Consider the following 14,089-nt stretch of genomic DNA (forward strand, 5'->3'; position numbering starts at 1 on the left):
GATTGTCTCCACACATAGTTCAACACAATTAGAACCAACGGTTCTACTTTTTAGTTTGCCATGCAATACGAGAAGGGAATATGACACTATACATAAAATTCAAGTGTCAATAGTATTGTGTGAGTGAATAGCCTTTGTAATCCAATCGAATCCATAAACTGTTATGTCGGACAGTCTTTTATGATGATTGATCAGCAGAGTGAAGTGATTGATCGTTGGCGATTGTGCTATCGAGTACGAAAATCCACTCCAATAGATTATGCGGACTAGAATGGATGAATAGAAAGATTCAAAGTCCTGATTGTCTCGATTTAGGGTGAATGGCTATTATTGCAAGAGGGATGGGAATGGGATTGGCTTCAAACGTAGAAGCTATTGGCATCGTTCAATATTACCATTAAATGTTTCCATTTAGTCCTACAGTTTCAAAAAGTTGTAAAGTATCGGAAATTTGGGTAGATAAAAATCCCTAACCGAAGTATTAATAGGTCTGAAATAAAGTAACTGGCTAATATCGCCAAATAGATAACAATTAAGATTAGATAGCATCAGCTTGTTCTGGCTAAACGGTACAAAAAACCTAAAAAGGATTTGAAAGAATTTGTTGCTAATAAATATATTATTATATAAAATATTTTGAAGATTGAGGTTAGGTATATGCATTCAGGGATCGGCGACCTAAAGATCGACCAAATCGAGCAACGTAGAATCTGACCAAAACCCCTTGGCAGAGCTCTATTGCAACAAAACAGTATGCAATGTGAAAGAACACATGATCACGTGGCTAACTATTAGGTGGCATGAAACAAATATTAGTATATAGAATATTAGATAGCATGTAGAGAGCATAAGTAAAAAACCAAATAAAAATAATTAAGTGTATTCAGGAAATAGGAGGTACCAGGCGCATGAATACTGAATCAAATTTGCATGCACCAATAGCACAACGGCAGTTAATAGGCGGCAATTGTAGGCCAATTCAAAAATATTTATATATATTTCTATAAATGTTCGGAATTTATGTTAAATTATTGTATAGTCTATGTTATAGATATGGCCCGAAGGCAAAGAAATTATTAAACACACAACCTAAGTAATAATTTGATATTTTTGTACGATCTATTTGAACCTAAATGGCGGAGGACTAAGATATTCAAATTTTATGTTAATTTGAAAGTCGGAAATAAGATTTGTAAAATTGAGAAAGGAGAACCATCACTCGCCAGCCAAATGCCACCATGAGAGGACCCTAAATATTTTAGAGCGTAATACCTTACTATAAATTGTAAAAGCTAAAGTTAGATTGAATTATTAAATTTCTTAAAAGACTTTGTGATGCTCTTGTAAAGCAGAAGTCATTTTCAATTTCAAATAATTTTTGTAACCCCTTGGAAGAGACGATTCCGGCTACCATATTCCAGGACCACCAGGAGTTGGATCGACATCGGCGGCTTATAAGAAGATTTTCGACACGTGAGTGATAAATATTGAATTAGTGATGGGCGCCCTAGTGCTTCGAATCTATCTAATAATCAAAGCTAGCTCGTCGAAAGGGTTTTATTATAAATTAAGAATTTAATAAAAAAAATACTTGCGCAAGTAAATATAGTATTAAAGGTATTTTATTAAAGGAGTAAATGAATCAATACATTTCAGAAAATTCCATTGAATCAAAGAAGTATAAAATCTAGGCTATTAAAACACATTCATATGATCTTTAATTTTTGCAATATAATTTGCGATAGTTTGTTATAGCTCTAATTCACTAGATGAATTGCTCTACCTATTCCATCAGGTGCCGAATCTTGCACCCTGAGATAAAATATATATTCAATATAGAGAAATCTACTAAGTACTAGAGAATTTAATATATATATATTTGGATTATTAGTTGCCAATTTATCAAGTTGATCTTAAAGAACCTATTTTTATTTGAATTGTCCAAGTCGACAAGTATTAGCAAGCGCATATCGCAACCACACGCAAAAGGATGCATATGATTTTAAGATAAAGGCACATGGTAATGATTCGTGCCATAAATCTAGAGTATAAAGTTTAGCCTGTGATATTTTTACTGATTTCAATTATTGCTCTATTTTTATTTATATTATATTTATCGCTCTTTATATATTTTTGCCTCGATCTATTTTTTGCATTATTTGTTTAATATATGTATCAAATTGTTTATGGTGTGCAATTTATTTTAATTCCTCAACACTATAGTATAAGTATCATATTTATATATATTTATTATTTAATGAATTACAAGAGATATAGGGGAAGCTCATATATGGGCCTATAAAGATTTTATGAGACTGAATCCTATTAAAAAACCACGACCTAATTATATAATTATATCAAATATTCCATGCTCTACCGACTGATGCCAAGCAGGAGGCTAATCGTTATTTAAATAAAGAGTAACGTGACAAAGTTTTGTAAGGGTCTAGAACTTTAACAAAAAAATCAACTGTATTTTCTTTCCGGCAATCTCTGGTAGACATTTCTTGTATATCTTTGGAAATGATCTTGATAAAGTCTAGAATGCCCATTTATATCTGTTGTAAGAAACATTTCGACTTGAAGCTGGCAATTTAAGATAATCAAATATGAAGCTTATTCAAGCTGGCTTAAATAATAGCACCAATGAGTCATCCACATCTTAATATAAATGGTGTAATTACTCTGAGCTTTCCGTATATTATATGCTTATCGAGTTCTATTTAGATTTCCTTTTCTTCTATGAGAAACTGGCATCCGCGAATTGTTTCATTCAAGATTGATTTTTGAGGTTCCAGAACCAGCTTGAGTAAGAGTTATATTACTTTTTGTGTGATTTATAAACGAATAACTATTACCTTGAGAAGAATATATATCACTCGAGATAAATTGAAGAAGATTTCCATCCATCGGTGCTATTTCATCTAGCGCAACCTCATAATTTCCATGTCCATGATTCATAAAGCTCACTAAATGATGAAAATTAATACATTCATTTTCATTAATATATTTTTATATCATTATAGAAAATTTGTTTATCAGATGTCAGACAAATGATGTTTTACTTTCAAATGAAGTTCTGGAATAGTCACTTGAAATAAGTACGTACTCCAGTTCTAGATAATTATAGTATTTATTCCCTAGTCTGTGTCAATATAATGATGATTGAAGAAAATTCTCTTATCATGGAGACTTCCAGGTTGAGTGATGTTCCATTACAGAAGCTCATCACATCAATTTATAAAGGTGCGTACAGATATACGCGCCGCAAACATGAGCAATTCACTTTTAATCAGCTGATGCCAGGTAAGATACAGATATAATCAGCTGATTAAAAGTGAGTTGCTCATGTTTGCGGCGAGTATATCTGTACGCACCTTAATCCCTCTCATATCACAGAGCATAGTAGAGGAGTTGCAGTGATCTCCTTGATAAAAGATTAAAAAATAAATTTGATGTCCAATGTTTTTTCAAGCCAAGTGCATCAATTAATGCAGTTGTAGAGTCAGCTAGGGAACAAACTAAAGACTTTGATGAAAATGACTATCTAATTGTACTGGGTGGCTCAAATAATATAAATGAACCTAACTTGAATCATCTTCCTCAAGTAACAGAAAAAATCAAGGAAATTGTGCCACTCAGCAAAAAAACAAACTTAATAATAAGTACTATTCCTAATAGGTTTGATAGGCCAGAATTAAATGAAGCAATCAATTCGACAAACAAATCAATCCATAATACAATCAACAGCCTAAAAAATAAGAATTCTAAACAACTGGGGATTTGTTTTCTAAATGAAAGGCTGAAAAGACATAACTTCACTAATCATGGGTTGCATCTAAATCGATCTGGCAAAGTAATCTTTTGTAATAGATTGGCAGAGCTGATTGAAAGCCGTTTGCAATCCTCTGGTTTAAAAACAGTCAAAAAAACAAATAACGATTTTTTAGTAAACTGGCTCAAAACAGGGAAAGGGAAATAGCTACAAATGCTAGAGATAGAGTAGCACAAGATGGTAAGGTTTTTAGTATTTATCATCAAAATATTCAGTATCTTCGCAACAAAATTGACAGATTAGAAGTATTTCTTAAACAGGAGGATCCTGACATTGTTATTTTCACAGAGCATGGCTTAAAAATAAAGGAAATAAATCAAGTTAGGATTCCAGGCTATTCACTGAGATCAGAATTTTGTAGAATAGCTCATAGAAGTGGTGGTGTATGTATATTCACTAGCAATGCTAAGCATACCCAAACTTATGAACTGGATTTTGTTAAGAGATTTTCTGTTGAGATGGATTTAGAGGTGACAGGACTAAGGTTAAAAATTGATGATCAGCGTTAGGTAGATGATCAGCGAGGTAGCAGTGTTAGGTATCTATAGGTCACCAAATGGAGACTGGCAAAAATTTTGTGAGCTGCTCCATACACTTTTGGAAATTACAACCGCTCGTTTCACAAATGTTATAGTAGTAGGAGATTTCAATACTGATTTTGCCAGGCAGGATAAAATGACAGAGGATATTAGAGATATTATTAATATGAATAATTTAGAAATTAAGGTCCACGAATATACAAGAGTAACTCGAACTTCACAGACAATTATTGATAATATCCTCACAAATATAGAAGGTTGTAATGTCAGGTTAGGTAGCTCAGATCTATCAGATCATAACTATCAAATTTTAGATGTTAAGTTGCAGGGCCAGAATCCAAGCAGAAAAAAAACTGTTGTGAAAGAAATTCAGCAATATGAGCTAGGAAATATAAATTGTTTGAAGCAGGAACTGCTTCAAGAAAATTGGAGTAGTGTTTATAACAGTTGTAACCTAAATTACAAATATAAGCAATTCATTCATACTCTAAGATTTCACATTAGTGTATGCTGTCCGATAAAAAAAGTCAAAGTAAAAAGTAAATTAAACAAAGTAGATGAATGGATAACTGAAGATATTCTTACTCAAAGAAATATTGTTAGGGAAGCTTATGAGGAATTTGAATTAGTGAGGGATGTTCCGAGTGAGGTCAAATACAAATGTCTAAAGAAAAACTATGCAAAAGAAGTGAGGAAAGCTAAGTGTAAGAAAACAGCTGAAATATTAACAACTAGTACCAATTTTAACTCTGCTGTTTGGGAGGTAATTAATAGAAATAGGAGAGCAGCTCAAAAAGATACAGTTACTAATGTCCCTAGGATAATCGATGAACATGGAAATTATATGGATGATAGTATAGACATTTGTAACTTTTTCAATAAATATTATCAACAGGTTGCATATAATCTCCAAAAGTCACTGAACACTAATACTTATAATACAACTACATTAAATGCTGAGCCAATTGAAAAGGTATTTAAATTTCATCCATTATCAAGAGATGAGTTGTCAAGAATAATAAAAAATTTGAATAACAAAAAAACAGTAGGATTGGATGGGGTCTCAAGCAAAATTTTAAAAGAATGTGAAAATGAATTACTGGACCCTTTATTGCATCTCCTTAATACTTCACTAGAGCAGGGTATTTTCCCTGATGATCTGAAACAAGGAAAAATTTTGCCAATTTTCAAGAGCGGTGATTCTGAAAGAGTTGAAAATTATAGACCCATTAGTATTCTAAATGTAATAAGTAAAATTTTTGAAAGAGTAGTTTTAAATAGGCTTTTGATGCACTTGGAAGAAATTAATTTCATATGTGATGAACAGCATGGGTTCCAGAAAGGGAAATCTACTAAGACTGCAATAGTATCCCTTGTTGAAAGACTAATAGATATAATAGATTCAGGTGAGAAGGCAGCCGCAATATTTCTTGATTTATCCAAAGCTTTTGATTGTGTGAACCATAGAATATTATTGGACATACTAAAAACTGTAGGTGTGAATGGTATAGAACTAAAATGGTTTGAATCATATCTCATAGGTAGAAACCAGTGTGTTGAGCTTACCAAGGTGGATGGGAATGAAATAGTAAAAATTAAATCTCAAAAACTGGAGGTCCAGGCTGGAGTACCTCAAGGCTCAATTCTGGGTCCCTTACTGTTTCTGTTGTATGTGAACCAATTACCAAAAGAGTTGAAAGATCACAGAGCTCTGTTGTTTGCTGATGACACATCGCTTATCTTTAACAATTATTTATTAGATAGTCAAGAAATAAATGCTTTTACTGGAGTACAGTCAATTGTCCAATTCTTGAAGCAAAGGCAATTAACAATAAATAGTAAGAAATGTCAATTCCTACAATTCAAAAGTAAATATAATTCAGTAGAGGATAGAGAAATAAATGTGTTTGTAGAGGAAAATGAATTAGACCAAGAAGAGAAAGTAGCATCCTTGGGAATTTTATTGGACAGGAAATTAACATGGCATCCTTACATTGAGAGGATATGTAATAAGATATCATCTGGGGTATTTGTCCTGCGGCAGCTTGCTAGGCTGAATGATAAAAAACTACTGTTAACTGCTTACCATGGACTTATACTATCTCATATTAGGTATGCTATTTTAGTATGGGGTAATTCATCTCAACAAAATATGGACAGAGTGTTTAAGATTCAAAAGAAGGCACTCAGATGTATAGAGAAAGTGAATAGGTTAGATTCTTGTAGGCCTTTATTTAAAAAGCTTGGTCTATTAACTGTGCCATCTTTGTATGTATATGAAGTTGTAATGCATGTGAAAACGAGTGGTGTGATCCAGAATTCAGATGTTCATGAGTATAATACACGAAACAGAGCAGATTATCATATAATGGGTCACAATAGTAGGTTATTTGAACAAAAACCAGATTATATTGGTAGGAAATTTTATAACAAGCTACCTCAAATCTTGAAAAGTAATGATGATTTGAAGATTTTCAAAAAACAAATGAAAAAATATTTAGTTGATAAAGCTTTTTATAGTGTACAAGAATTCCTTTCAAACCTAAACTAGGTTGAACTACTTAGTGTTAGAATTATTATGTAATAACATGACTTGTCTTATACTCCATGACTGGAGTCTTTAGGACGTAATCTTTAAAAAAAAAAAAAAAAAAAAAAAATGTGACAAATTACGGTGATAGTTATTTTTGATGTACCAGAACCTGCCAGACCAAGAGGATGATTTTGTAGTATGATTTCAGAAATAACTAATCATTTTCAATTCGAGATAAATCGTGAAATAATTTCATTCACTAGTGTTATTTTACCGGACGCAACCCAATAATTTCCATGTCAATTATTCATGAGGTTCACTGGATGATAAAAATAAATAGATTATTCCGTAATAGACAATTTTTAGTTTCCCATTGAGTACCAAACAAATTATGTCCTACTTTGAAATGCTGTACTCAAGTTCTAGATGACCATACCAATAAATTATTTCCGAGTCAGCTACTTGAAGGAATTTCTCTCACCATGGAGACTTCCAAGTCGAGAATTCCACTCTTCATGTTCCATTCCAGAGGTCTAATCACATTAATTTGAAATCCTCTCATGTCATTGAGCGTAGAAGCGGAGTTTGATGTGGTGAATTACAGCAATAGTTTCGAGAGTGATAGCGGTCGTTGAGGAGTGTCCGATAATGAAGTTTCCGTTGTTATGGATGCTAGCAAGTGGCTAGCTCTACCTGCAGAGCACGCTCCAAGCGCTTTTCTTATCCCAGCCGTCTATTACCGCCCGTAATGGACAGTTTGCTGCACGCTATAAAAATGGCCAGCCACCACTACACAGAACATGGGTCAATAAAGAGAAAATTTGCCTCGGGTGAAATATCTGCGAGTCGATCCAGGAATTCGGGATCAGGCTGCCCTCTCGCTTCTGTTGCCTATAAAATCGAAGATGCCCTCTCGCTTCTGTTGCCAACAAAATCGAAGAATCCAATTCACCGGAGGCCTGCCTTGTTTTCCCCTGTACATTAAAGTAATGTTACCTCATTGTAAATGGTGCAAAGACAATAGACGACCTCGTTCCTTTCTTATCGCAGTCATTCCACTCTCTCGTTTCTCTCCCGGTGAGAATTCTCACACTCACACTCAAGCGGAAGTTGGCTACTGGGAAAACATGAAGCAGATGCCCTCGATCCCAATTACTTGATAGATCCGGGATATAAGATGAACACGTCCACTTCATCGATCATGCAATAAACACTGAAAAATCCAGAGTTATTTAAAGAAAAAACATAGAAGTAATGTAGTGCACGGAAAGTCTAACCCAATCACTTATCATGAATTCTCCAATTCGCTAATATTTGTCGTTTTTATATAAACCTAGCTATGTTTCACTAGGGATAGTGGCCTCAAATGCAGCTACAATCTAGTTCTATATCAATTCATTTTATACAAAATTGATAAATTTTCCAGTGGATCATATCATTATCAAGAGAGAACAACCAACTCTGCAAAAGCTATTCCTCTCAAAAGCCATTGTTCAATTATTAATGATGAAATGTGCCAAAAATAGGACTACTTCCTCTCTTCCAAAGTCCAAAAATATTCGAAAAAATCTATTTTTTTCTATTCTTGAATCAAAATGGATTGAATACATCTTAATTCACAACTACCACATAACCCGTGCTCCGCAAGGATCTAATTAAAGGCTTGACAAACTGAAGAAAAGTTGGCCTACTGAAATCTTGAAGTATTTAAAATAGGCGTATAACCATTCTCGGTAAATTAGGAATCTATATGTAATATTTCAAGTTAACCAGTCCGGTAATTCGGACGTAATGATGCGTCAAACATAACTTACCTATCCCTACAGCTGTAAGCCGGTTCTTTTATTTATTATAATAATATATATTTATCTATTCCATTGACAATCTCAAATTATAATTAAAATATGATTGGGAGAAGACAATATAGATGATATGTAGCAAAAATAGGACTACTTTCTCACTCCCAACTTTCAAAAATATTATAAGATATGATAAATATATTTCTCCATTCTCGTCTTGGGTTTGTGTGATTCGATTTAGTATAGCAAGATCGAATTAATGAGGAATTAAGATGAAAGCTATGTGACTCCAATAGGAGTAGGTGTGTTTAAATTTAGAAATGGTGATTAATCTATAAATCATGAATAATAATTAGTATTCACGCTATAGAGAGGGGATTTTTAAATACAAATCCTGTGAACCTGTACAATTACCATGTTGTATCTCACTGTGGGCGGAGATTTTCAAAGCCACCTAATCATCTTCATATTGAAGTTTAATACCATAAGCTACCCGAGTCTAAGGCAGTAAACAAGAAGCGCCTTTACTATCCTATAAGTGGTATTCAATTAAGTTGAGTGGCAGGTTAATTGGCTTACTGAGGCAATCTGCTACCGGATATACGTAATTGAGCCTACATATTATGCCGGTTAACAGTCTTAAGGCTCACCGAGAAGCAATTTGTATCATACGGGATGATTGTGTCAGGATCCAATTTTGAGATTACTGTATTCATAGTCATTCAAAAATACGATATAACTATAACTTCTGACAATTTTGCTGATTCTATACTCTCATCAATCGATTTGCGATGTCTGAATTGCAGCTGAGAGAATTGATTGCAAATTTATAAAAACTTTCTCACTTATCCTACTCACTGTACACAATAGAAATTTTCATTAACATGAAATAATACATTTATATTCAGATATATTGGATTATCCTCCATTCGATTCCTTGATATCCTTTGTGTATTTCTTTGTTAATTTGAGTAATAAGGTTCGCACATTGTAGTCTCAATCATTCTTTTTATTGTAGATCAATGCTCTCAGGAGTGACTGAAGCGATTTTTCAATGAATTTTCATATAAGAGACAACATATTTTGTTAATTCATTAATAAATCGGGGCATCGAGCTTCGCTCGAAATTTTTGTTTATTGATGAACAGAACACAATTTTTTTTAAAACTTTAAACTTTAAACTATATTTTACAGCTGGCTATACGTCAGCTTATGAATTTCGGGGATGAGATATTTTGATTTTCCACAGATCGAGTGCGTCTCACTTACTTTTTCATTATCCACAGATGACGAAAGTCTCAGCTGTTTTTCCAAGGATGAATTATCTTTCTTATGACGTTCAGCGAGTTTTCCCAGGGATGAGACCTAGTGCAACCAAACTTTCATATAATAAACCTACTATGTTCCAAATTTCGTGAAAATCGTTAGAGCCGTTTTCGAGATCCGTAGGACATAAATGGCAATAAATAATAATATAAATAACTCAAATACAAAAAATATATATAAATAACCAAATATGAGAAAATACATAGAAATATACAGAAATTGCTCGCTCAATATAATAGGATATCTGTACATTGTTAAAAAACGATGTGGTAACGTTGAAGAGCTAGGAAAGGATAGTACTATCCTTTTGTCGAATGATGGAGGAGGATAGCAACACCAATATTAATCAAATACTGCCATTATAACGTAGACCTCATTAAGAGTAGGCCTATATTTGAATATAGTTTTAATTAATAGATTTTCCTATAACAATCACCGTACCTTGAAATCGATGGACTATGATGTATAATATAGTTCAGTTTCTTTAGCAGGTATGCAAACATGTTCGATTAATCTAGAAGAACGGTGTAGACCTAGACTGTGGAATATACATCATATTAAATAACTATAGCTATAGTCAAAAGAAACTAACCTTTCTATTCTTTACTCCGTGTCTGTAGGAGGAACGTTCCCTGTGTTGCGGGATTGCATACTCGGCGCCTTAATCACTTAACGAAGTATTTTAGTACTGACGCATTAGGTTTCAAAGGTGTGGAATTATAAGTCTGATTTTGAAGTTTGTCACTATTCCCTTGCATCACCTGTCTCTCTACTCTACTACTCTCTACTCTACTACTCTCTACTTAAGTGATTCAAAATAATATAAAAAATCTGGTGTGGCGCACTCACACAACTTTCCTTGCCGTTATGAAAATTGATTAACTGACGCTAGTGTTCCCGCGCAACTCAAGTCTACTATTTAAAGATCTAAGCCAGCTGGTGACAGGACAATAACGCTGCAGATACACGAGGTCTGCTATCTCTTCATAGTGAATCATTTAATGGAATCAACAGTTGCCAATAGTTTGCAATTATTGGATAATCACATTTTCTCGATTTTCGAGTTTATTTTTAATTCTAGGTGAAAATGTTACTGAACATTAATTGTAGAGATTCTCATGCTCAATCTATTCCACTCGAAATTTTTTGTTTAAATTGTATATGAAGCCTGATAATTGAGAATCTAAAATCAAACTTTGCATAGATGGGGCGGAGCTCCTGAGATTTTTACAGATATGGGACTTGTGGCAGTTGCAGCTTATCGATGACTATTTCAGGTATAACTTTAATCTAAATCGTTGAAGCTGTTTTCGAGAAAATCGCGGAAAACCCTGTTTTTGACAATATTTTCACCATTTTAGCCGCCATCGTGAACATCGTGAATCGCATTTCATCGAAATTGTTCGTGTCGGATCCTTATATTGTAAGGACCTTACATTCCAAATTTCAAGACATTCCGTTAATTGGGAGATGAGATATCGTGTACACAGACGCACATACACTCAAACAGACACACACACACACACACACACACACACACAACACACACACACACACCACACACACACACACACACACACACACACACACACACACACACACACACACACACACACACACACACACACACACACCACACACACACACACACCACACCACACACACACACACACACACACACACACACAACACACACACACACACACCACACACACACACACACACCACACACACACACACACACACACAACACACACACACACACACAACACACACACACACACACACACACACACACACACACACACACACACACACACACATTACCTTGTACTACATTACCTTGAAACGTATAGAAATTTAGAAATTGGAGTACGTCAATTTTTTTTCGGAAAGCAATACTTTCCTTACCTATGTTAATATGGCAAGGAAAGTAAAAAGTATTTAGAAATAACACTGAGTATTCTGGGCAAATAATGAATATTAAATACTGGAGAAGTGGTTGTTTTTATTATACTTCTGAGAAATTCCATTTGTTTATAATTCGCTGATAATAAACAATCTCGGATGAACTGAAACGTGATTAATTTTTGCACAATTTATATGATAATATGTACTACATTTTTGAATGTGTACGGTACAGTAGATTCGTGTTCGATCACACCAAACGTATATGCAGAAAATCCTGAATAAATCCATGCGGAAGACAGTTTTTTCATTCAAAAATTGAATTGTTAATTGATTCGGGTGATCCCAATCACTTGTACGGAATCAAGTGATGGGTTGAATACATTCATTTCGAACAAGCGCTTCGTTACCCTTTCAATTGGATCTTCTAAATTCCTTTTTTTAGCAAATCGGATTACGAAAGAATAAAACGATACCAGAGACATGGTGAGAGAGGCGGAAAGCAAAAGAGGGAGTGTGTGAGAGAGAGTGAGAGAAAGTAGGTGTATGGAAGATAGAGTGAGAAGAGAAACATGATACAGAGAGTAACGCAATGGTCCTTCCATATAGAAACAGGAGAAGCAAAACGCTACAGCTATATTGAGAAATACTCTTGACTGAATATACATTTTAAAAAGCGTTTTCCATGAAAATTCAAAAATTATTTCCAGAAAATCTATTGATTACTATTTTCACTGGAAATTTGAGTTTGTTGGAGGATTTTCATTTCTACCCAAATCATTTATCATTAGGAACCATTACAATAGAGTGTTACTTCTAACACAAGAGTGAGATTCTAACACAATCTAGCTAGTTTTTTCCACTGAATGGGAAATTAGAATAAAGGGATGTGAATTAAAATGTAGATTTGTAAAATCCACAACTGAAGGGACGAATTCACCGAAAAATACTGTTGAATACTGTTGAATACTCTACCATTACATACTGTTGAATACTCTACCATTACATACTGTTGACATGTAGTAATGCTTCCTTGAGCCGAATGGGGAAACTAGCTCGTACTTTTGAAAAATAGTTTTGGAATTTGAATCAAATACCCAGATAGGATGAATTCAAGTGATGAATGATTGAATTAGTGAATGGAAATCATGCTCAAAGATGAGATAGAAAAAATCAAATTCATAATCCGAATCAGTTCGCTAGCTTCCTTGTTAGGAACGATCAATGATTTTGAAAGCCCGAAATACGTTGCCCCGCAAGTTAATCAAGCTACAGCCTGTGAGAATTCTTGACTTATGTATCTGATGAGGCATTCATTGAGCTCTCATTTATTGGAGAATGAGTTACGCAGCAGCTGGTAATCAGAGAGGAAAAATTCATCGCTGTAGATGCTTTCAAGGCAAAGGCACAGCAACATAGCAATTGTGGGGCTTCGGCCTATTACTTCTGGAATCCCTGGTTAGGGATTAAATTCCATTCCTCTTGCAGGGATTAAAAAGAAGTCAGATTCACTGCGAAACTAATTTTTCGGTGGTACTGAATATTATTGCATTCCTGCCTTCCCCGAGCTACAAATGTACATTCATTGTAAGCCAGCAACATATATGCAATTTTTTCGCATTCTATCTCATTTCTGCTAATATCCAACCGTAGCCGTATTTTCTATGCCTTTTGGCGGTTGTGGATTTCGTTTTATTGTACATATATGTTTGTCAGTAAACCTCCTGGAGATATGAAATCTCACTAGCTCGACATTGGTATGGAGAAAGCTGCTGTGATTTCAATACAGTTTACTTCGTGTTTTGAAAATATAATAACTTGAGAGAACATAATCTGAAAACTACAATGCTTATTCATAACAATCATTTCAACTACTAAACGAGTGTATATTTCTGATGAGATTGGAGTTGTTTGAATCGATATAATAATAAATATACGATTGGTTCGATTATAGTTATAAGCGTTGAATAATATTATATCAATTGTTGTTTATTCAGTTGAAAACTTTCTATTCGTCAGAATAAACTGAGCTATTGATCAGTTTCCAGTTGTTTACTCAGGGATTTACTGGGTACGGGTATTAGAGATATTGGTTTTCATGTGTGGTTGTCCTATTGGTATTTTTCCTGTAGTATTTTTGGTAGTTTTC

At 34.1% G+C, this 14,089-nt stretch overlaps 1 protein-coding gene across 2 annotated transcripts in view; it reads left to right on the forward strand.

Moving 5' to 3' along the window:
* LOC111057775 (CCN family member 1) overlaps positions 1-14,089 on the forward strand; it is a 146,615-nt gene that overhangs the window by 65,181 nt on the left and 67,345 nt on the right. The window lies entirely within an intron of this gene.

Source organism: Nilaparvata lugens, chromosome 6, assembly GCF_014356525.2.
Source record: "Nilaparvata lugens isolate BPH chromosome 6, ASM1435652v1, whole genome shotgun sequence".
Lineage (NCBI taxonomy): Eukaryota > Metazoa > Arthropoda > Insecta > Hemiptera > Delphacidae > Nilaparvata > Nilaparvata lugens.